General features: G+C 49.3%; 1 pseudogene; it reads left to right on the plus strand.

The window, feature by feature from the left end:
- Positions 1–701: 701 nt before the first annotated feature.
- Positions 702–1786, plus strand: LOC149372443 (receptor expression-enhancing protein 5 pseudogene; annotated as a pseudogene).
- The last annotated feature ends 2553 nt before the right edge of the window (positions 1787–4339 follow it).

Raw genomic sequence — 4339 nt, forward strand, 5'->3', positions numbered from 1 at the left:
AGAGACGCCGTAGTGAAGGGCCCTGGAAATTCCGACCACCTGGGGTTCTTTAACGTGCACTGACATCGCACAGTACATGGCCCTCTATAATTTCGCTTTCATCGGAATTCGACCGCCGCGGCCGGGAACGAACCCGCGTCTTTTGGGTCAGCAGCCGAGCACCAGAACCACTGAGCCACAGGGGCGGCTCCGAACAACATTAGCTTTAACCATGTTAGTCACAGCATCTTTCGAATGGTTTCTTTCATAGCGACTGGGATGTGATCGTATCTAAATTGCACAGTGCATACCAAGGCTCTTGATAAAACTTTTATGAACAGTCACATATAAGTAGAAATCAGTCTTTTTCTTCACCACAGTGTCCTCAGAATTAACTTTATTGCGCTTTTTTCTGAAATTGCACTGTAATCTATAGCTAGTTTCAAAGCACCCATCCCGGTGCAAAGTGTAAAGCACGAGGTTTGAATCACCACACGTTATCGTGCCGAAACGCATACACAGGTCGAAGTACACTGGAGCATGGCAGCTTACCGAGCAATAGGTGAACAATGCGAGGCGGTTAATGAACTTCGTCGCCTCGACTGCAAAGAGGCGTTGTCACTTATCTCTCTCGTACTCGTGCCCGGCTACAAGATAAGCTGCGAATGCCTATCACGAAGGCCACCTATAGTTGTGACTCTTATCTCAGAGCGCGCACGCGCTTGTCAGAGCGTCAATATCCGTAGCCGGATACGGTTCAGACCCTGCCCCAGCGCTGTACATTTCCTCGGCGAGTGCAGCGGAGGCAGCCAGCCAACGTCCACTCCGTCGCAGTGTTCGACTCGAACCGCCCTCCGTGAAAAGACAACATGGCTGCCGTGCTCAAGGGTGCCGTCGAGAAGGCCGAGGCCGTAGCCGCCGCTCTACCGGACCGCGTAAAGTGCGTCCTCAACCTAGCGCAGGACAAAACAGGCGTGCCACGCGCCTACTTCGTGCTAGGCTTTGGAGCGTTCTTCGCCATCTACATGATCTTCGGCTACTTCGCCGAGTTCCTCAGCAACGTGGTTGGTCTCGTCTACCCGGCGTACGCTTCCACGCGCGCCATTGAGTCGGCCGACAAGAACGACGACACCCGCTGGCTCACCTACTGGGTCGTGTACGCCTGCTTCACGATCGTGGACTTCTTCGCCGACGGCATCCTGAGCATCTTTCCCTTCTACTGGCTCGCCAAGGTGCTTTTCCTCGTATACTGCTTCGCACCCGTGCGTAACAACGGCGCTGTGCGCATCTACAACGGCCTGATCCGCCCGTACTTCCTCAAGAGCAATACCACCTTGGAGAGCACCTACGCCAAAATGAGCGCGAAAGCGTCAGAGCTCTTCGAGAACACTGTGATGGAATCTGCCGCAAGAAAGCTCGAGTGAAGCTCTTCTGCTATTCGAGTTGTGACTGCCTGCCGCAACACAGCATAATTGCGGAACAGATTGCCCCAGACGTTGCCGGGATGACAGCAGTCTGCGTGCCTGGCTATCAGTCCGTCTTGTCGGGAGTGTCAAAGTACGAAGCGTCGCGTGGGCACCGCTGGAAGTAAAGCAGCGTATCAGGCAGCACACAAGTTTTATTGAGAAGTCGCCAGCCTCGAAGACATCAAGTGGGACGATGTGTGTGCGAGTAGTGACTGCGGACCTAACTTATAGTAATTCGTGTTCTCTGCCTGCTTCTTAATTATTACAAAACTTATTCGTCAGTAGAGTATGCTGCATCTTGAACGAAATAAATGAAGCATGGAATTGTTTTGCTGAACACATGCCCCTGACTCTCTGCACTTTTTTTTTTCTATCGTGCTTGATAGAGCTTATTGCAGCCTTTTGGTTTATCCAGCCATATCGTCGTCGCAGAAATTTAATGGCTACTTCATTAGTAGAAGAGACTCCGTAAAGCTGGTTATCCAAATTATGTTGTGTGAAGCTGATTCGAATGCTAGCCAAGGATTGCTTTTGTAATCAAACCAATTCCCGTTTTAAGCATAGCCTGCCCGCAGTGGTCTGGGCATGTCTCAGCTGCAACATGAAGCTGTCGGTAAGGTGCAAGGAGAGGTAATTCCTAGGCCTTCCTTTTTTGTTTCTCCCGCCAAATGCACTCAGAAAGCCCCGTCCTATTTCTCAAGTATTCTTCGCCTGATGGAGTAGGCCTGAATCTCTGCAGTTATGGGCAACTAGATAAGAAGCGAAAGTCAGCGAAACAATAGGCGGAAGTGATGTTAGGACTGGAAGTAGTGTTGGTATCGCAAAATACTATATACTGATATTTTATGTGCTCGTTATTACTGGGAGCACGTAGTTTTGTGTAGTTAGATATAAGAGTACCCCATACTCTAATATGAAAGCATTCGGTACTAACTCCTCCCACCTTGTGCACGTCTAGAGTGACAGGCGACATTCAATGGTGCCTGCGCAGCCTATGGCCCACTTTTTGTTGTTATTAATTTTTCGAAACAGTCTGCAGAAATACTCGGGCCCATAGCCTCAATGGCGAAACAAGGGCCACTTAACGATAATTTTGGGCCTTGACTACAGTTCCGTGCCTTACTTGTAACTCTCACAATAGAACGCGTAGACGCTTTGCAACACACTGCAGAAGAAAAAAATTTGGGAGAACGCGCTCCTAAAGTGCCAAGAGATAAGCGCCGTTCCGAAAAGTTGCTCGGTAACACCGACACGGGATGTGCCACCCACACTCTCAAGTTGCACGCAGGGAAGTAAGCGCACCATTCAGCGTAATCTGTGCAATCTTTCCTTTGACGTGCTTGTCTGTACTACGCATTATTTCCCAATGTTCACGTTAGACGCTGGCATGGCCGATCGACTTGCACACCGAAAACGATTCACGGCCCCTCCCTTTAGGATTCGCGCAGCAGACTCAACTGGTTTGTCGCAACTTATTTTTTTCGAGAAGATGAGTGAACGAATCCAAGTAGGCCTCCGTTTAGTTTCTGTGTGACGAGAAAGAAGCGACCATTGCGCCCGCAAAGCGTTGTTGTGCCTCGTTTGGCCGCTATAAAAATTATCGCGAGCTCGCTACCGCTTCAGAGTGAGCGTACAAATGGTTGTTTTTAGCCCGCATTCTATTATCGCGTGTGGTTGCAGAGTGCTAGCCTGTGTAGGCTGCTCGGCTGTGCCCACGTCAGAGGATGGGTCGACTATTGCTCGCAGATTGCCCTAGTGCTTCTGCCAGCGTTAGAGGTTGAGATGGGAGACTAAATCGCCTCACTTGAATCGCTCTTTTCAGCTAGTCGTCGTCGTCGTTATATTGACGGTGTGTGAGGGCACCGACGGCCCTTCGTAGCATATTAGACTTGTCTTCGGCGGTTATAAGACCGGTAACTAATGTCCATGTGGCCTTACATGCCAAGTGTTTGAGGGAAACCAGCCACTAATTTTTAAAGATAGCATTTTTGTGGCATGAACACTGCTTCTGCTTCATAACACCAATGTCAGGGGGACATAATAATACAGATGGGTAATGTTAACTAGTAAGATTATTAACTAATTTCAGATAATTATCTTTAAAACTATATATTTGATTTCATTTCATTTATTGGTTTCGTTTGGCCAGTACAGAGACTGCAAACAAGGGAGAGCAAGCTAAAGGCGCCTAGTAGCGCCTGACAGAGGCCTGCCCCCCCCCCCCCCCCCCAAAAAAAAAAAGAGAACAAAACAAAGTGGCACTTGGCAATGGTACAAAATTTCCATAAGTAACAGAAACTAGAAAAACGTCTTTACATATTCTATGTAAAGACGTTTGCGGACGTGGTTTAACTAATTTTCTTCTTCGATTTTCGCTTTCTCTTTCTTTACTGATAAGATGACTGATGTTGGGATATCCCTGGGCAAAATCCACTTGTTTTAGGGCGATGAATTACAAGCATTTCCGGCATTAACGAGAAGTCTTCTTTCGAATTCATGCCAATTTTCGACAGCTGATGCATCGGCATCCGTGAATACTTATCGCCAAACGTTAAATGGCCTACAATAAATGAATAAGAAGCGAAAAAGTGCAATAAGCAATTTGCCTCTTGTTAAAAAAATTGGCAGTGGTTTAGCTCTGGTTAAACCTGGAGGATTGCCAAAGCAACGAGGAGAGAGAGAGGCGATGGAGAGCGCGCGGCAGCGGCGGCGGCCCAGGAACGCTAGCTATGCACCGCTGCTGCGTGCGCGCAACTGGCGAGCGCGGCGGCGGCACCTCTGAGCCACTCACGCAGCGACGGCGCCGGCGCGCCAGCTGTGCGCTGTGTGACGTCACTGCTCCTCGCGCATGCGCAGTATGGCCTTTCGTCAGCTCTGCGAAATGGCTCGGCGAC

Source organism: Amblyomma mixtum, chromosome 1 (genome assembly GCF_055824585.1).
Source record: "Amblyomma mixtum isolate Tamu chromosome 1, ASM5582458v1, whole genome shotgun sequence".
NCBI classification, from domain to species: domain Eukaryota; kingdom Metazoa; phylum Arthropoda; class Arachnida; order Ixodida; family Ixodidae; genus Amblyomma; species Amblyomma mixtum.